The 21,573-nt window shown below is 41.9% G+C and overlaps 1 protein-coding gene across 10 annotated transcripts in view; it reads right to left on the reverse strand.

Annotated features, from left to right (window-relative positions):
- Positions 1-21,573, reverse strand: part of LOC147323476 (calcium-activated potassium channel subunit alpha-1a) — a 102,013-nt gene that overhangs the window by 64,634 nt on the left and 15,806 nt on the right. The window lies entirely within an intron of this gene.

Raw genomic sequence — 21,573 nt, forward strand, 5'->3', positions numbered from 1 at the left:
AGATATGCGCAGCATCACATCTAATTGAAAACCTGAATCCTGCGTTTGGCATAAGGTTGTGACAAGAAAACAATCGGATTTATATAACGGGTTAAAGCCACTGACGACATCAGCAGAAGGATGCTGCACAGACGATCCCCAGACGCCTGTGTGGGGTAAGAAATTAGCTCATCATGTGTCATTCTGATCATGCCTTGAGCTTTGTCAGTCCGGTGATTCATGACTAAGGCAAGGCTCAAGGACACAGAGCTGGACAGGTTCAGTGTCCTGAGATCAGTGGCTCTGCCAAAGGTATTCTTCCCCCCTCTGGACTTGCTTATGACAGACTGATCAGTAGGAGCAAAATGACTAAAACATGGGGTTTTTGTCTCATAAGAGTATTTCAAATGTTCTAAAAAACAGGAAGGATGGTACATAAAACCACCTTGCTTAGTCTTTAGCATAAAAATTAAATACATTAAGTTAATTTTACTGTAGGTCATCTTCCCATCCAGAGATAAATACAACCCCCGGTGGTTTCTTCCTGTTGCTGTAAGTCCAGCTTATCTAACGTCAAATCACATTTAGCAACTTTGGCAACATTCTGTTGGAGAGAGAAGACACACTATGCTCCCTATGCTTTTTTTTCTCTTATCCTTCTTAATATCTCTCTCCAAATTACCTCGTTAGTGCAAAAACTGCCAAGCTGTGTTATCTTTTTCAATTTTTCATAGACTCACTGAAAGAAATCATGTTTTTTTGTAACAGGCTGCTAGTAACAAAGTGCCTAAAGATACAATTTAATGATTCATAGGCTGGTGTTAAGTACCTAGCAAGAAAACAACTAACATTTCCCCTGAAAGTAGATAGGTACAAGAACTGGAAATTAGTGAAAAAGCAGCCAAAGAAAAACATCTGGATAACGCCTGGATTACTATTACTCAAGACCACTTGGAGCCTATCCCAGCTGCCATAGGGCAAGAAACAGGTTACACTGGACAGGTCCCAGGGCCAACGCAGAGACAAACAACTATTCACACTCACATTCACACCTAAGGGCAATTTAGAATCACCACTTAACCAAATGCCTTTGGACTGTGGGAGGAAGCCGGAGTACCAGGAGAGAACCCACAAAGACACGGGGAGGACATGCAAACTCCATGATGGTGGAACCAAGCAAGAAAAATATGAAGAAACGAGAGCTAGCTCAAGACTTTTTCCACAGAACTGTATAAAAGAACGGAATACTAGAAAAAACAAAGCAAGAGGGATAAAGAAAAATAATCCAACTCACCAAGAAAAATGATGGTGCATGCAAATCCGGTACATGCAAACACATATTCCTCCACACTTTATACTGTGAAATTGTAAATTTACTGCTTAGCCATTGCAGAGCAATGAACGACTACACTTAACGCCTTGCTGTTGTACTGTACACCTCTGCCAACAAGTTGCAGTTTAAATCCACACCTGTCCAGACTCAATACATGTAGTAAAGATAGTCATTTATTAGATAGCCGCCACAGATTAAATGGTCTGCACGTATACACTGCAGTGTCTTTGAACCTTGGCATGACTTTCTCCTCCACCCATTCAAAGACACTCATCATATACCAGCTGGGGCTGTGCTGCCATGAAAGGCGCTTATCTGCTACTTGGAACAACTTGTGGTTCCAGTGTCTTGCCCAAGAACACTTGGCATGTGGAGTGGCCAGGGATTAAACCACCAACCCTGCAATTTGTAGACAAGACAATCTAAGATTAGCGTCACCAATTCAGCATCTGACTAAATGTGAAATATGGTGTCAGTGTCTCCTTCTGTTCCTTACTTACGACACTGAATAAGAGCAGGGAAATTGACCTTTAAGATACTAAATCACTTCATAAGTTTAAGGCTTTCAATAGTTGTGAGATTTTTTTTCTCCATAGTTTGCAGGTAAATGCTTTATTTATGGTAAAATACAAAAAAACGTGTTGCGTGGTTACAGTGACCCCAACCTTAGCTGCAATCTTACCGTTTGTGTTGGATCTCCTCCAGTGTGTTAAAAAAAAAGCAATCCTTCAGTTTGATATTATTTTCAAGGAATTGTAGAAAGTTTCAGAGAGTCAAATTTGGTAAGAGGCCAAAAGCAGTAAATGAACATTTTTGTTTAAGTAGCCAAAAAGGTCAGTGTTTTCAGTGTGCTTTGAGTTGACATAATAGCGACGGTTCAGATTGTTCCCTATGAATAATCTCCCTCAGATCCTTGGGACGGTACAGTAGAATCATGTCTACTCTGACAGTCCCACATGCTGTAGCAGTTTACAATTCAGAACTCAATGAATGTTGACAAAATGACAATCATGCTCCGGGTCTCAGTCCTGAACCTGACGGGTTGCCTTTGGGCTTGAAAACTGGGATTTTTGCAACAGCTAGATCACCAGTGATCAGTCTGTCATCGAGAGAAACTTGAGGTTCTTGTGGAGGGAATTGACCCTCCAATCCTGCAATTTGTAGACAATGCACTCTAAGATTAGTGTCCCCAACTCAGTATCTGAATGTGAACTATGGTCACAATGTCCCTTCTGTTCCTGAGCTATGGCATGCTGGAGCTATGGTGTAAACTGCTCGCATCACCAGTGATGATCCCCCACACACAACCTGGGAGGGTGTTACGGCCCTAGCAGGGCCTCCTCCTGAAGGTGCCTGTGTGGGCGTGTCCCACCACCTCTTCTACCTGAGGTGCCACCTTTCCCTGTTACACAGCTGACTCACATCAGTAATTAAAAGTATTTAAGCCCAGGGAAAGGTGAGCTCTGGGCCAGAGTGCCATGAGTGTGTTTGTGAGTGGTTACAGCTAGTGAGCTGTGTTATTGTGGTTTGCAGCTAGTGAGCTGCTCTCTTTCTTTTTGGCTTACGTTTTACTTTATTGACCACGCCTGAGTTTTTGTTTGTTTTCTTAAATGGTGATAGCGGCTTGTCCGTCTTTTTTAGTTGAGCTACTTTAATAAAACTCTTTGATTTAACCCTTTTGCCTCCTTGACTCCTTTTTCTAACCCGGTCACTTTTTGTTACTCCCCCCTCACCGCCTAGACCCCTCAGGGGAACGTAACAAGTGGGGGCTCGTCCGGGATTGTTGAAAAGGAAGTTTTGAGTTGGAATTGGTTTTTGATTATCTTGTTTTTTTTCACCTTTAGACATTCAACTTCCCAGTTAAGTTAGGTGAGTGTCCAGCTGAGCTTCGTTTTAAGTTCTTCCTTCGGGCACTCTTTTGTTATTTTGCCTTTTTTATTTTCGGAGTAATCCTGGGTGGGGATTAGTTCCCTGTTGGGGGTAGGCAATTCAGGGCTCCGGTCGCTGAAGTTCTGCCTTTCAAGTTGCCTCGAGCCCAGCACGCTCCAGAAGATAGGTAGGTAAAGTTTGTTGTGCTTAGGAACTGGGTAGGTTGTATTTGTTAATGTGTGTGTAGCAAAAGGTAAGTTGGTCAAGAAGAGTAAGTTGTTCGGTTACCATTAATTGTTGGCTAGCCTGTGAGAACTGGCACAGGTGTGTGTGGTGGTTTTCTTCAGGCTGAAATGGCGTTCCAGTTGAATCAGCTGGAGCTGACGAGCACTGGGCCTACATCTGTTGGTGAACAGGTGTCTAGAAGCTCGTTTGTGGGCAATAACATCCACCTGGTTCCCGTTTTCTGTGAATCCAGTGTTGAGAGCTTCTTCAGTGTATTTGAAAGCATAGCAACTGCATTACAGTGGCCTGAAGACGTGTGGGGGGTGATGTTGCTGTGTAAATTCACAGGTAAGGCTCAGGAAGTTTGCTCTGGTCTGTCTATGCAGGACAGCCTAGTTTATGAAAAGATTAAAAGTGCTGTCCTCCAAGCCTATGAACTTGTGCCTGAGGCCTATAGGCAGAACTTTCGAGGTTTGGAGTTGGCACAGGGTCAGTCCTACCTTGACTTTGCTCGGGAGAAGGCAAAGCTTTTTGGTAGGTGGTGCTCTGCAAGCCAGGTTAACAGTTTGGGGTCGTTACGTGAGCTCATGCTTGTGGAGGATTTTAAAAACTCTGTTCCTGAGTGTATTGCTCTTTATTTAAGTGAACAGAGGGTTTCCACTTTACAGCAGGTTGCCATACTGGCCGATGAGTTTACCCCAACTCATAAAACAAATGCTGTAGAATGTGACATCCCTTCTCACTACAATACATCTTGGAGAGCTAGGAGGGAGCCAGCTAACGAGGCTGAAAAAGTGGTGGTTTCAAGTTCCAAAGCAAAACTGTGTTTCTTCTGCCACAAGCCTGGCCATGTGGTTGCTGATTGTGTGAAACTGGCACTTAAGCGGAAAGCGTATCGAAAGGGAAGAAGGCCTGATTTGAAAACAGTCACTCATGGTTCTCAAACTAACAAGGTTGTCAGGCCCAGCAAAGGACCACACTTGGGGCATAGTTGTTTAAGGGGCTCCTGTGGTCAGTGTAAGGGATCAATTAACCCTGAGTGGCCGCTGGTTGACGATTTCCCAGGTCCCCAAAATGACCTGCAGGGGGACAGGCTGTGTATAAAACCACCAGTAAGACCCGCAACCCTGGCTAACAAACATGCCTGTACCGGTGACTTGAGGAATCGTCTGCAAAGTGTTGCAGAAAGGTCTTCTGACTGCCTGTGTTCTCCACATGTGATGGCTCAAAAAAGCCCTAGCCATCACATGAGACATTGTTTTGAGGGTCTGGGGCCACCTTCAGTAAGTATTTTGAACCCATTGAGATGGGGTTGGCAGCTTCCGCTGACAATGCCTAACCGTTGCTATGGGGTTTGGTAGGTGGAAAACCTGCAATTTGGTGATGCAATGGTTACGGACTTGATTAATCATTTTGGTTATCGAGATAATTTGACAAACCACGGGTTTGTATTTATGGGAGGGGGTGTTACGGCCCTAGCAGGGCCTCCTCCTGAAGGTGCCTGTGTGGGCGTGTCCCACCACCTCTTCTACCTGAGGTGCCACCTTTCCCTGTTACACAGCTGACTCACATCAGTAATTAAAAGTATTTAAGCCCAGGGAAAGGTGAGCTCTGGGCCAGAGTGCCATGAGTGTGTTTGTGAGTGGTTACAGCTAGTGAGCTGTGTTATTGTGGTTTGCAGCTAGTGAGCTGCTCTCTTTCTTTTTGGCTTACGTTTTACTTTATTGACCACGCCTGAGTTTTTGTTTGTTTTCTTAAATGGTGATAGCGGCTTGTCCGTCTTTTTTAGTTGAGCTACTTTAATAAAACTCTTTGATTTAACCCTTTTGCCTCCTTGACTCCTTTTTCTAACCCGGTCACTTTTTGTTACTCCCCCCTCACCGCCTAGACCCCTCAGGGGAACGTAACAGAGGGTTTGAAAGAGGAATTGATGTTTGCACTCTCCACATGTTCGAGAAATTGCAGAACACACTGTGCCAGAGGTCAGAACGGGACTTCCAGGAAACAAGCTAAAGCAGCAGCTACGCTGGGAGCTTTTGATTATCATGGATCCGTTCTCACTGTAACAATTTATACTGTTACAGAGGTAGTTGCTCATATTAAACACGATCAAAAATGCAAATAATGAGATCCGCACATGTACAAGCAATCCCGACAGTGGGAAAAACTGTGGGAAAAACTGTGCTCTAAATGGTTTGTTTCAGATATTTTTCTACTAGATATGTTTAATGAAGTTAGAACCAAAAATGAGTCCGCCATAACCACTGAACTGTATACTGGTTACACTTCAAATTCTGACATGTTACGGGGCATTGCACTAAAAACAGAATAGCAATGTAAATTTACTGGGAATACCTGGAAACTCTTACAGATGCAGTGGGTGTCTGGAGTGGCTGAATGTAATACTCAGACTTGTACTGCATCACTCGGAAACCTTTCCCAGTATGAGTACAAGGTACAGACAGCACAGTATTCAGAGCAGGATTTCATCAGTTTCTTTTGTGCCTGCGATGTTCGCACTCATGAGTAAAACCAGAGGGTTTAAGGGATTTCTCTCTCATCTTGTCAATAAAAGCAGATTATTCCTTTGTCCTCTAGGCTTCCTGCCGTGCTGCATTCAGCTGCTTCCACATCGGGGATCGCTACGCACATTGCAGCAGATCCTGAGGGATAGACCTGCTGTTATTATTATTATAACATCTTTGCCAAATCCGAATGTGCCCCGGCCCGTACACTGAAAAGCAGCAGAGTTTACAGGTTAGCACTACTTTGCAACGTATCCAAAACATGCAACAACATATACAAAACATCTGTATTCAAAATATTTTACTTTTAGCTTTTTTGAGTTTCCTGGGCTGATGAATAAATATCTTGGCTGTCAAGAGACCTTTACTACTAAGTCATAAACCCCAGACTAAGACAGTCTTTTCATTTGACTTATCTATGGATCCAAGACATTGCATCCAAAGTGAAAGGCCCAAAGATTTTTTGAAAGTTTGGGCAACCTTGTTAATAGTCATTTTCCCGTATAAATAGTTGGTTGTTACAATAAAAAAAAATGTCAGTTAAATATATCATATAGGAGACGCACACAGTGATATTTGAGAAGTGAAATGAAGTTTATTGGATTTACAGAAATTGTGCAATAATTAACTACTTTACAACTCCACAACTTTATTAGTGCAAAAAACCCCATCAATTTATTTTCACTTTAACAAGCAGCTGTTGCTGAATTCTCTTGCAGCTGCTCTGTTCTACTGCGTGACGCCTTGAGTTTAAAATCCACTTCATAAGCATGTTTCTTAACAGGTTCCATTTTGGGGTCCTTATACACACACAATACGGTAATATTATGTTGAAGCACAGTACGTATCACTCCGCCAGGCTCCTGACTACGGTAGCTGTAATGCAGCTTCGTCGCTTAAGTCATACTAAAACATTTTTTGACAGATTTTTGAGCGCCATATACCACGTAAAATCAGTTTGAGGTCAGTAAGCACAACCAGAATTCATACATAAGGCGCACTGGATTATAAGGTGCATTGTCGATTTTTGAGAAAATTAAAGGCTTTTAAGAGCGCCTTATAGTCCGAAAAATACGGTAATAACGACGACCCGTTTGTATGTTCTAAAAAAAATTATAATAAAATGCTTTGGTGGCTATCGGTCAGACAAAAACCAAACCAGTTCCACATCACTGAAGTTGCATGTTTTTACAAATCAGTTCTGGTTCATCCGTTTCATTCAACGATCCGCTTTTGTCCTTCTCATTCTCCGTCGCTGCCATGCTTTTTCCGGCATGTGCGTATGAAAACAAAGGCACTGCGCATGCGCGTTTACCCATATTCTATCGCAATATTTCATTTTCTTATCATTGCCTAACATTGTACCGGTATTACGGTGAACGGTATAATATGGTCCAGCCCTAGACATAACCACCAGGATATCACCGACTAGTTTGTGGATTCACTTTATATACAGAAATGACCATATATGGACAAGGAGGGGGAGTCCCAAGTGACCAGCTAAAGCTAGCAGCCAGCTAATACAGCGGTCCCCAACCTTTTTTGCGGCACGGACCAGTTTATGTCTGACAATATTTTCACAGACCGGCCTTTAAGGTGTTGCGAATAAATACAACAAAATAAAACCGTACCCAAAAAAAGGAAGAGTTATTCAAAATGCACGGGAAAAGACCCAGGGAAACCGATAAAAACGATAAAAAAAATTAAGATAAAAACTGATACATACCCTGAAAACCATAAATTTCACACCCGAGCTTCAATTCTCGCCGCCCGGTACCAAACGACTCACAGACCGGTACCGCTGAGCTAATATACAGCCTTGTTAATGATTGAGAAGAAACAAAAATAAAATGCAAGAAAGCAAAAGCGGATCACGCATTTTTTGAAAGAATCTTTAGTACAATGTACAACGCAAATAGTAATTTGTCAGATATCTGCATTACAAATGCAAAAAAAATGCAGTTTTCATCAAGATGAAATTAGCAACCTAACTTACAAACTTTAGGAATAGGTCTAGAAAATGTTTTTGATGCTAAAACAAAGGATTTTTGTCTTTATGTGTTATTTAAATTTCTGTTATACACACTGTGGTTATTTTCAGGAGCTAATTGTTAAATAGACACAGGTTTTTGTGTCTATTTAACAAGATTCAACTATCCAGTCAAAAAGTACCTAATTTACAGCCACTGTGTATCCAATCTGTAGCTGCAGATCTTGTTGTTACATATGACACATCCTCTGGTTTCCACAGTTGATATAAACAACTTTACACTGTGTGGAGAATTTGAAAATTGTTTTTGGAAATTATGGGAGGTACAAGACATCGATTCCTGGTACAAAGTTCCTGGTCCGTTGGTAGCTCATTAAAAGTTGTCATTCCTGCTGGGAAACAAAGAGCTCCTGCAAAGCACTGCAACTTCACTGCAGAGGGACAAAGCAGAGGGAAATTAACAGCCACTCATGGCGATGACAGCACGAGAGACCCCAAGAGGGAGCTGAACAATGCCAGGATGGAAAATTAGAAAAGTTTTCTCAGAATCAACATATGCTTGCTACATGCTTCACCATTTCATCTGACCCAAACATACTAAACTATACATACATGTGTGTCCCAAACACTGATTTAACGAATGCAACATTTTCCAAGTCATGAACCGGAACCACAGGAAGTGTGTGCGCTTCACATACAGCAGCTGTGCCATCAACCACAACAGTTTACAGTCTTAGCTGTACTCATTTCTGAGTCATAACCTGTTACATCTGAGCGCACAGACGTGAAACGCGTATTTTTAGATTTACACTTGAAGTCATTTACAATATTTTAAAAGCCTTTTTTATGATCATGTGTCAATTATAGCGTGTCATATTCTCCACACACATACAACCACATGCGTACACAAATAGTAATAGAGTGTGTATGATGATGGCATTATAATTATTAACACCATTTTAGCAAACACTCTGGTGTTGAAAACAGCAGGTCAAAAATAACCAGTGAACCTTCGCACCAGCTGCTGTCCAAATTACAGTATGTGGCAGCTTGATACCCACTGATTTATGTCTTATTATAAATAATACTTTCACTTAATGCAACATGCTGCAAACAAACTCCAACTGCGGGAACAGAAATAAATTAAGATCTTTTTTGTGTTGTATAGAAACAGAAAATCAAAGGAGCATCAGCACTATATCGTGCAGGGAACACCAGAGAGGAAAATGCTTGTTGTTGTTGTCGGCAATAAGCAATATTCTCTTGAGAATTAAAGCTTGCCTGGGGAAGAGCCTGCGGTGTTTCTTCAGTCGCTAACACTTCCTGTTTCACTCCACAACCCAGCATCAACACACATCAGTACAGCTGTGTGCTGCTCAGTGAACTTCAAAACATGCAACATCCAAAAAATGAATAAAACAAAGACAGAGAGGCTGAAAACCAGGTTCAATGGTTTGTGAGTGAACTTAACTTTTTAGATTCTCTGTTTGTTTTTCAGAGACAGGAAAACAAACAGAGAGGCTGTTCCACTCTGTAGGTGCCCTCAGTGACAGGCGCCAGGCAGGGGTGGGTATACTTGTATCCCACCGGTTCACTGCCGGTATTTTGGGGGGTTTTCCCAGTGGACGAGAGCGTTGCTTCCCTGCGCCTTCGGGTCCTGACTGTCGTTTGTGCCCATAGGCCAAATGACAGCTCAGAGTCTCATGGGCTCCTGGAGAGTGCTGCACCCAAGGAACTCTATTGTTCTGTTGGAAGACTTCAACGCTGACGTGGCTGGGAGGGACTTGGAGGAACGGCCTGCTGGATTTGAACCCGAGTGGTGTCCTATCATTGGGCTTTTGTGCTTATCACAGTTTGTCCATAACAAACACCACGTTCGAGCGTAAGGGTGTTCATAAGTGCACATGGCACTAGGACACCCTTGGTCGTAGGCGGATGATCGATTTTGTAATCATGCTATCAGATCTGCGGCCGCATGTTTTGGACACTAGTGAAGAGAGGTGCTGAGCTGGATCAGGTGGCAGGGAAAGATGTTGGACAAAGCTGGTGTATCCAAACATATTGTCTTGATTGTTGGTTGGACTTGGTTGTTTCTGTTGATCTGGAAGTAGCATATTGGTGGCAGTAAGTCAGACTTGTTTCCAGTGGGTGTTAGACGCTACCAGGGCTGCCATTTGTTCATAGTTTTTATGGATAGAGTACTTATGTGTAGCCAAGTGATGGAAGGTCTCCGCTTTAGTGGTCTCAGGATTTCATCTTTCAGCCAAGTGTGAAGCGGTGGGAATGAGAATTAGCACCTCCAAGTCCGAGACCATGGTTGCTAGCTGGAAAGGGTGGACTGCCCACTGTTGGTCAGGGACGAGTTACTGCCCCAAGTGGAGGAGTTCAAGTGTCTTGGGGTCTTGTTAACGAGTGAGGGGAGAGTGGTACTTTTATGCTCAGCTCTCTGTTGTATCGAAATTAGAGCTGAGCATAAAAGTGAAGCTGTCGATTTAACGATCAATATACGTTCCTACTCTAACCAAATATGGTCACGAGCTTTGGGTACTGACTAAAAGAGTGAGGCTATGGACACAAGTAGCAAAAAGAGCTGCTCCTTCGAAGAGCAGCTGGGCTCTCCCTTAGAGACAGGGTGAGGGGCTCGGTTATTCGAGAGGGACTGGGAGTAAAACTGCTGCTCCTCCACGTCAAAAGGAGACAGGTAGTTTGGCCATCTGACTAGGATGCCTCCTGGACACATCCTAGGTTAGGTATTCTGGGCATGTCCTACCAGGAGTAGGTCCAGCAGTAGACCCAGGAATCGGTGGAGAGATTATATCTCTCGGCTGGTTTAGGAATGTCTCAGTGTATATATATGTATATATATATATATATATATATATATATATATATATATGCATATGCATTTATGATGACTGATGAAAATTAATAGCGGATAAACACGCGTTGAGGTGGTATTGTTTGTCCACCAGAGGACCTTCTGCAACTTCACTGTCATCAACAAATGTGCTTTGAAGATCAACCAGCTGATCTGACCAGAGTCAGGCAGACCACATCTGAGTAAATAAATCACTACACATAACAAATGTTAGAGTACTCCGTTTATGTTTCACGTGAAACAAAAATATCGACTGATAGACCAGGGGTCCGTTCTTCGTACCGCGCTAAGTAAGTTAGCTGGATTTGATTGTTGACGATTTCGCGTGATCTTGGATCGTTCGGTTCTCCGAAGCTCATCCGGGACTTGCTGTCATAGCAACAGATCCGTAAGCGTAAACCTGCTCGGGAGCAGGCTTACTTTATGTAAACAAGATTAGATCGTGGCCACTCAGGTATGTCCGCTTCATTTATACGAAAGCAACAGCGATATTTTTCCACTGTTATTCCATAAATAAATATTATCAATGTAACTAAAGATAATGCAGCACTTGATCCTTTCATTGATTTCATACAGATACATACAGGTCATTTCCTAAAAAAAGGGAAATGTACTATTAATCATTCTATTTCATGTATGTGATTATTACAGATGTAATTCATATTTCAGAGTAGTAATAATAAATTACTTCGTGTAATCAAGATGAGAGACCACGGCTATAAAAGCGAAGGTGGATTTGGGAAGTCTGTCGCAGCCATGTCCTGTCCGTATACGCGACCAACCCACTGCGGAAGGTGCAAGATTGATAAGGAGAGTTTTCAGAATTCAGCGTATATTGCGGGATAGACAGGATCCTTTAGCTCAGCGCGACAGTGTGCTCATAGAGAGATATCAATTTTCCCGTGAGGATATTATTTACTTAACCAACTTGTTGACGAGGGGGTGCAGGACCACCACCTGTCTTTTGTTGCTCTGCCCTTTTCTTGGTTGCTGTTATAAACAAACAAACAGATTATTTCAGGGTCTCTTTTCAAGAGACTAAAAGCAATATAAGTGATAAATATTACCATGCTGTAGAATATTCTTATATTTCACTTTTACTTGTTCCCATGTTCTAGTGGGTCCTGTCGTGGCTCTAATGTGAAAGAGGATATAATGTAATATAATATAATAAATTTACCCTACTGCCTACTGGTGTTGGCCAGAGGGGCCGATGGTGCGATATGGCAGCCTGGCTTCTGTCAGTCTGTCCCAGGGCAGCTGTGGCTACAACCGTAGCTGCCTCCACCAGTGTGTGAATGTGAGAGTGAATGAATAGTGGCATTGTAAAGCGCTTTGGGTGCCTTGAAAAGCGCTATATAAATCCAATCCATTATTATTATTATTATTATTATTATTATTATTATTATTATTATTATTATTATTATATTACTTACGAGTTTAATTTGTCAGCAACTTTCTGCCAGCCCTCTCTCCTTGCTTTTGCAGCCTTTGCAGTGTTCCCTTGCATTTTAATTAAACTCTGAAACTCCTGAAATCCCTCAATCAAGAGTTCTTGCTCTGCTGCCGAAAAATACTGAGCGCGCTCCTTCGACATTTTCGTCGACCAATCAAAGGGTTGCCGATCAATGTTTCTACTATCGATGCGTAGCCCCTGTTAAGCCACCCAGTGATCTCACATTACTTCATCCAGCTATACTAATCGTCAACAACAGGTGTGTTCGGAGAACCGGAATAGCGAGCTCAAAGTTGGCGCGATGATTTGATCTTGGATGTAGTAAGCGAGGTACGAAGAACGGACTCCAGAATATCGGATTTTTAAAAACACCCGATATCAGTATCGGGCTTAAAAGTAGTGCATCATTCAGGCTGTAGTAATAATTTAACTAATATGTACATTTAGCCCGAAATACAATTAAATGAGTGAATTATATAAAAATCCATCCACTGCACAGTTGTTGGTAAATTAGTACATTTTTTAATTCATTCTCAAAAAAAACATCTTTACTCTAAAATTGGACAGTTTAACAAGCAGCCTCTGGGAGACTGACTGGAGTTTATCTCAAGAAGCTTTTGGGGGAAGTTCAGTTTTGGGCCAAATCTTCCAGCCCTGGGGGTTACTGATTATTCCTCATCTCCTACTATTGCATTTATTTTTTTACTTTTTAGTTTAATCATCACATTTTAATTTTAATTAATTAAATATATTGTTTGCTGTTTCCTCAACACAATTTCACTTTTATTCCATCTCATGAAGTACTTTGTTTCTAAATCTGTAAACAGACAATCTGTATTATGTTTGCAGGATTGGTGATGTTGGCAAGACTACAGTAAAACAGCAAAAGTAGTAGTTTTAGAAGTGGCATGTGTTTCCCAGCAGAGATTAAAGAATATAAGTCATAGCATCCTTGAAGCTATAAGGCAGTAGCTCAGTTTTTTGGCTTCTGCCCACTGCTGTATTGCACAGATGTTAAAATAATCATGGAGGTTAAAGCACATAGAAACTGGATCTTCTCCTAAACCCTTGGCAGCTACACACAAGTGCTCAGTTTGTGTTTCGTGTTGTATACATTGCCCTGTAACTACCAGCGGCGTGAAACCTGATCCTCTGTTTGCCTGACACTGGTCCCTGTATATAGGGAGTGCATCTGATCTGAGCGCACTGACAATGTCCTTTCTGAGCTTTGAAAACAATGCTTCCATCCTTGAGCATTTTGGGTCAAGCCACTCGGGAACATCTCCCTCTGCCATCCTGCTCATCTATTTGCACTTATTTTGCATTTCATGATTCTCTGATGTGACAACAAATTGATCTGCTCCTGTTAGACAGAAACGGCATGTTCTGTCCTGTAATGAATAAGAGATTTTTGCACCATTATTCAGATATTAAATGCCCACAATCAAAACATGCAGCGTGGAACCCCAAATCCCACAGTGGCTTAGCCATGATTTAAGCCATCTTGGAAGCAGCCCAACCACTCTCACAGTGAGGCGTAAAGAGCTTAGGGTAGGCGTGGATGGATGTATCTCCCCCCCTCCCAGCTTCTTGCTGTCTGTCTCAGCTGAAATATTAGTTTGTTGCTTTAAAATTGTGAGAAAATGACAACGAGAAAAAAAAAAAATAAAAAAAATAACCAAATAGTCTTTGCTGCTGTGGGTGTAAGAGAAAAAAATCTTGCTGCTGAGCACAAGTGATGACTCAACTCTCAGGCAGCACTTCAGAGAGGAGGGGTCCTCACTGAGAAAATTCCTCTCACGTGTTAAAATGTAAATCATGGCCTGTGCTGCAGCCGAAAGGCTGGACATACAATAACTGCAGCAGTCCTGTGTTTTAAAGGTTGAAGGAGCTGATCTTAAAGTGAACATTTAAAGTTCCAACATGTTGTATGATCAGTAGGTAACTCATTTTCTTTAAGTGGCCACGGTAGTAAATTAAACTGAACTCGCCGAGGGAAAAACTACTTGAAGTATCAATCAAGAGTTTCATGCCTCTTTTACACCTGGCTTTCCAGAGACAGGAAAGAGAGGACTGTGATTAGTGATGGAGACGTAGTGAGCTCAACAAGCAGCTGCTTAGTCATTGTGTAGCTAATGACTTTTAATGGAATCTGCCGGCCAAATTGAGAATTTCTCATCATGAAACCGCTCGCTGAATGGATTCTAGGGATTGGGGGGAAGAATGTTATCATAAAACCCTTCTCGACTATTTTAAATACCACGCCACTTCACTAAACTCATTATACTTGACTGATTGTTTGTGCCTAATGAGAGCCTGCTGAAAATGTGGTGCCCAAACATAGACAGGTTCCAAATTAGAAACGCTTGCGCCACCCCCACCCCCTGGAGGAATGGTAATTATCACACCTGATACTTGCTGGTGCCCAAAACTAATGGTGTGATTGCTGCAAGAATTTGGCCTCACGATCGCAGAGGGTTAAGGATCAAGCAACTCTCAATCTGTAGACTCTGCAAGCACAGATGGCCACAGGTCAAGATGACCTCAACTAAGCATGTCTAAGGACCACTCAGATCTGTCTGTGTGCTGCACTGAAGGCAAATATTAATGACATTATTATCTACACAGACACTCAAAACACCACCCAGAGCAAATTCGTAACCTGCATAAATGTAGCTAATATTCCATAGTCAGTGTTTGAATACAGAACACAGGAGATTCACTGCTTTTTTGTGTTTGTTTTAATCTGAAGCAATCCAAAAATATCAGCAATGACAGGGTTTGATTTCTGCTATGTGAGAACACATGAAAGTAATTTAATGCATTTAAGTATGTAGACATGGTCAAGATGACCTGCTGATGTTCAAAACGATAATGAGAACATAGAAAAAAGGTGATTTACAGGACTTTGAAAGTGGCATGATTGTTGGTTTCAGACTGGTTGGTCTGACTATTTCCGAGCAGAGAATGGCCAGAAGGAAACAACAAAAGAATAACAGAAAATATCAAGTGAGCAGTGAGTCGTTGTAAACATGACTTATTGATGTCAGAGGTCAGAGGAAAATTGTAAGACTGCTTCGACCTGATAGGAAAGCAACAGTAAATCAAACCAACCTATGTGGAAGAGCATCTCTGAATGCAAAACATGAGATAGACTACAGCAGCAGAATACACCTGAGAGCTAGAAACAGGAAACTAAGGATACAATTTGCAGAGGGTAACCCAACCGGCATAACAGAAGACTGGAAAAACATGGCCCAGTCTGATGAGTGTTGAATTCTGCTGGTCCATTCGAATCAGAATCTGGTGCGAACATGAAAGCATGGATCCATCCTGCCTTGTATCAAAGGTTCAGGCAAGCTGTTGTGGTGTAATGGCGTAGGGGATCATTAGCACACTTTGAGATCCTTAGGCAAAGTCTACCACAGTATTGTTGTTGACCATGTTGTTGACCCTTTATGACCACATGATCCATCTTCTTATGTCTACTTAAAGCAGGATAATGTACCATATTACAAACATCAAATAATATCAAACTGTATTCTTGAGAACAACTTTATATACCAAATGACCTCCACAGTTGCCAGATCTCAATCAAACACAGCATCTTTGGGATGTGGTGGAACAGGAGAGTCACATCATGGATGTGCAGCCAACAAATCTGCAGCATCTGTGTGATGCTATCATGTCAATATGGACCAAGATCTCTGAGGAATGTTTCCAGCAGCTTGTTGAATGTATGCCACAAATAATAGAAGCAGTTCTGAAGGCGATAAAAGGTCCAACCGAGGACTAGCAAGGTGTACCCAATTATGTTTGTGTGTGCAAGAGTTTAGTCCATAATTTCTAGGAAATTCTTTAAAAAAAAAAAGAAGATTTACTCGAATCAAGATGGTACTAGTGCAAAGTGTGGCGTGTTAGTTTGACTTCATTTATATACAATAATGACTTACCAAGATGTTCTTGGTTTTAACTAGGAATGAAACAAAATAACTTCAGTCTCACATGGCATTGTTTCCTTCTGTAGGGGCCTGACAAAACAGGCCTGGCAGCTGCTGTCACCCGAAAATAGCGGCAGGCTTAGAGACGGGCAGAGAGCCGAGTGACGCTGCCACGTTGTTCACTCTGTTGTACTGGGTGCGGTGAAAGTCACACATGATCCCGTTGGCACCAGAGTCCACAGGTGGCAAACAGCGTCCTGTCTTTGCTACAAGGCCATGGGCGTGTTGAAAGAATATCTGTTACATACAACGATACCAACATCCTAACCTAAAGCCGAGAGTCAACTGGGAATGTCAAGAAAAGGGCACGAAGAGTGAATGCTGACTCCTTTCGTGCTGAGCCGTGGAAAATGTGTAACAATAAATCAGCGCTAACAATGAATTCTCAGTCATGTAAAGGATAAGCGCGCCCATGACTTCTGAAAGGCACTCTGAATATTTCTGCTGAAGCGGCACCATAATCGGCAATGAGAGAAAAGAGCAAGTCCACACGAAAGTGTTTAGTCTTTCTCTCTCTCTCTCTTTCCCCTTTTTCACTCCCATCAGACAAAAAGCTTTTCCATGTAGCGGCTCAATTGCTGCAGCTCACGACCCTCTCAGAGGAGGAGGAGGTAAGTGTCCGCCTGATGAAAATGCCCTTCTGGCCCACCTGTGATTTCGTTCAGTGCTGCTTTCTCCCCTTGCGGTTGCGATATCAAATCTAGCGGTCGAGCCAGAAAATAACTCTTTCACCCTGTCACCCAATAGGACTTCCTCTACACACACGCTGACCCCAGAAAACCTAGACGACTCCAAATTGTGAGAACTTTTTGTCTGACAGCTGGTGATGTTAAAATTAGAAGTGACCTAGCTGAAGCTAGCACCTTTTGCTCACGGCTTAACTTGTAGAGGTTTAAGATGGGGAAAAATTGGCCATCATACACTTCCGCTTGCCAGCCACAACTTAGGTATCCGAGAGGGGTGGAGCTGACTGAGGAACCCAGTGATACTGCGCATACATATGCTAGCTACTTGCCAATCATACCAAAAGCCATACTTCGGTTTATTAGTAATGTGGACAGTAACTGACACTAATAGGAGCAGTAATTTACAAAATGAATATGTTGTATTGAATAAAACCTGAAACTAGTGACTGAGCCCATTATATCATTAGAAAAGTCTTTTAACCAGATGTGTTTTGCGAAGGGGTTGCCCCCTGCTGGGTGACAGAAAGAAGTTTTCACACTGGCTTCCCTTTTTAGCCATGGAAATCTTTTACATACTGCGCAGTCTATGCCAGCACACTTGAGTATAGCTACTACCCCCATCGGTCTCTCCCCCTCACCTCTTAGCTCACCAAGTTCCACCCTTTGTCAACAGAGCACAGGCATGCTCACGAAAACGAAAAATATGCTAAACTCAAAGAGGACTTCCAATAATGACTGTTTAAAGAGTTTTAAAATGCACGAGTCGAGTGTGGTTTGTCTGTGTGTGTGTTTTGGGGTTTTTTTTAAATGTGCAAGAAGTACAGTAGTACTCACATGCCAAATGTTGGTATGTCTCGGCAGCTCAGCTTATTGGACTGTAACAACATATGGCATGCCAAACAGAGACTTGTAGCTACTGTATGTAAGAAACTTTTCCAAAAAAAGAAGTTGTAAATAAACAAAAACAGCTGGTGTTTACCTGCAGTACTTTATAGTCAGAGAATTCATTCAAGTCTAACTTAAATGCCTTCGACTCTGTTCAACCTGTGACTGGGGTTAAAGCGCAAAGATTGAAAACTTAAAAGCACCAGAGGTCATTTTTGGGCGTCCAATAATAGAAAACCTTTCTCTGGCCAGAATAATAGCTTTGTGACATCCAAGCCCCCCCTGTGGACTTCTAGAGGCAAACACACATGGGCTAAATGTCACTCAGCAGGGTCCTGTCATTTAAGAGAAATCAGATTTTCCTTCAGAATACACAAACTTGGGCCTGGCTGTGGTGCATACTTTCTATCTGAACTTTCTTGAAAATTGTAGTCTCAAGGGAAATACAAATAAGAAATACATCCATAACCTGCTTCTTTATCCTTTTTGGGGTTTTCTTTGGTATAAGTATAAACTGCAGCCAACTGTTCAGGCCCCGAGGGGCGTTTGTTTTGACGTTTGCAAGCAGCAACGTGATGACATTTATCATGAATAGGGAGGGTGGTCTTGTGTGATGCAAAAATGGATATGGTGAGGGAAAATCCAATAAAAATAAACTGACAGATGGGATCCAATCTAGAAGAAACCCACGGCTTTACATACATGTTTGCTGACCTGAATTTTGAAAACTAAACAAGAGAGTTCACCTTAAAGCGCTTAAAGATCAGAGACTAGATCTCCTGCAGAAAAAACTTTACAGACTTAAAGGTCACCAGGAAGTGTCCTCTCTGCTAATCAAACAGCCCTAATGGCAAGGTTTGATCTTTTACAATCTGCTGAGGCCAGTTGGGCAAATGAACACTGGGCTTCCTCAGCTTCCGCAGGGCAGCTTGCACCTGTCTGTCACTCAACAGTCACAGTCAGAGGTAAACATTCAGCTAAGTCTACAGTGATCTCGTCTCCTCTGTGTAATCTGTTACATTTACATAAAATGTGTCATGCTACAGATGTCAAGGCCCCTTAGTTGAAATGCCCGATTATAGATAGTGAGGGAAAAAAGCCACAACCATCAAACTCAGTCACTCAGAAAACCAAATGTCTTGTCATGTACTTTAAACATTAACCAGCTTTGTAACCTTTGTGCTCTGACATACTCTGTGTTTGTACTGTAGAGCTAATTGAACAGGAGCCCTCAACTGAAATGTATGATTTATGTGTTTATTTTTTTGGCCTTGGGCTTATCAAATATAATTCAGCGATCAATTTTTTGGTCTTTTAACTTTTAACTTGTGGTCCGCATGTTTGTGTATTTTCGTGTCCATGTTTTTAATTTTTTGGATTGCTTATTTGTCTTTTAGTTCTTCTTCTGTACATTTTGTAAAAAGGCTTTGGAGAGCTATACGGCACAAGCAACTGAATCTTCATGCAGCGGGTATCAATCTGCTAAACTGAGATTCAGAAAGTTAAATTAAAATTGCAAAACACTGCAGGCATCCTGCAGCTGAGCCTTCTTTTTTGCATAATCCATGCCTCAACTGTCTCAATTTATCCACTTCAACTTCAGCCACATTTACACTTAATAATGTAGTCAGGTTTAATTAGGAACAGCAAACTGGATTGTTCATTTGGATTCATATGCAGAACCACTAATAGATTTTTTTTATTTATTTATTTATTTATTTATTTTGGAGAGGTTCAAGTTTAAAATTGGCGGATTTACTCTTTGCTGGCTTTTATTAAACAAGACTGCAAATAGAAAACAGCTGGAAATAGCAGCTCAAGATACATGTAAATGTAGGATCTTTATACGACAAATAAATACACAGAAGCACTCACTTTTATTTAAGCTATTCCTTGCTCTTACTCCCCAGTAAAACTGCTCTCAGATGGCCTGGAAATAAGCTTTAATGCGCTCCCTGAAAAGGCTGAAATAGAAAACACACATCTGCCCTGTTTAGGTAAGCTGCAGTTGCCATGGTTACAGACGAGCACTTGCTAAACAGTTGTGTCAAGCCATCATTGAGACAGAGCACTTGAGCTGTGCACGCGCACACACACACACACACACACACACACACAGAAGCAAGCAGAGGGAAGCGTTGGTGTTTTAAAGTGAAAAACAAGGAAACAGAGAACGGGGAGATGTTGTTAGCAAAATGCTGCTGTCAACATACACCACCACTAGTCTCTGCACTCAGTCCACTCTGGGGACAATTTGAGTTTCATAATGTTTGACGGAAGATGAACAAAATGTGCCCCTTGTTGCTCCAGCCGGGAGCAAAAAAACGTGATTTTATCAGCTGTCACACACTCACACAGACTGTATGTAAAAGAGGGATAAAGCCACCGTGACATCATCCACTTGTTCGTGAAGTCCCATTTTGACACCACTAATATTGCAGACATTTATGTCTTAAACAATTATAAACAGGTGATTTGTAAAAGGGAGGGAGGTAATTTCAAGGCTGTAGCCGTATATTTAAACATGGGAGTCTATAGGAATGACTTGCTTGTGGCCCCAGCCTCAAGTCTCAATTCTAAGTAGTTCTTCTTGGGTTCTTCTGATTTGGCATCTTTTTCCAGATGTTGCCACTTGATGGGCGTGTACATCAACTCAAATCCAGGGTCTATATTTTTATTTAGATTTAAAGGAACATTTTCTTGTAAGCACGACACATTTGAAGCACACTTTAAAACAAAAAGACTTGACAAAGTGTTCTGAATCAACTGAAATATTTGTGAATAAGTGAACAACTTCAGATAAGTGTCCAAATAAAGATGTATTCCATCTTCTTAGCCTTCCAACATGATCAGCAGTTTAGTTTTAGCCCACAAATATGAACTAGGCGGATCATTAATATTCCACATAACAGTTTAGTGTACAGCTCGCCCGGCGTTCAAGATTAACAACCTCCACACGTCGAGCCAACTGGAGATGCTGCATCGCATTTAAGGAGGTAGTTGAAAGTGGGATCAAGCCCGAAGCACTGCGTCAAGCTCTGGCACAGTGCTCCCACTCATATCATCTCGTTTCATCACTCCACAGTCGCAGTACTTTAAATGCTGAACATTTACAGCCAAATCATTATACAGTGTTGAGAAATAATAAGAATAAACCTATAAAAAACACCACAGCAAAAATTTCCCTGATTGGATATCGTGTGGCAACATAGTTCAGTACACAAGATGATAACAGGTGTTTAAGGGATGTGTTCTCCATCTAACCCTGTGAGCAGACACACCAGGCACCATTGCATGACCAAAAGCTATTGTAAAACTGCACATGTCCCTCCCTCCTTCCTTTCTTTGGCATCTGTTTCTCTCTGCTGTCCGAGGTTATTATGGGGTGTATGACCTTAATACATGCCTTAAATCTCTCTGCTTTGTTGCCCAGGCTTTGTTTGGATGTGTAAGCCTCACTGTCTGAGAGAAAACCTACCAGGAGATACACCCAATGATGCGTTTATGGGTTTGACAAGCAAAAATAAAAGCAAGGAATATTCACACATGCCCAGTTTGTGCCTGCTCTGACGCAGGTTCCTCTGGCTTGTCCTATAATAACAAATGTTTTTCACAAGACAAAAATACTACAAGGGAGCTCAACCAAGTGAATTGCTGTCATCAGTAAGTCTGGGAATGATTATGATGGGCTGTCACGCTTCATCTCACCGACATCTTAACCAGCGGCCTGCTACGTGTAAGCCTAA

Source organism: Aulonocara sp. 'chitande type north' Nkhata Bay, linkage group LG8 (assembly GCF_057382095.1).
Source record: "Aulonocara sp. 'chitande type north' Nkhata Bay isolate Kocher_YH1m ecotype deep benthic linkage group LG8, A_spYH_male_GT1.1, whole genome shotgun sequence".
NCBI classification, from domain to species: Eukaryota; Metazoa; Chordata; class Actinopteri; order Cichliformes; family Cichlidae; genus Aulonocara; species Aulonocara sp. 'chitande type north' Nkhata Bay.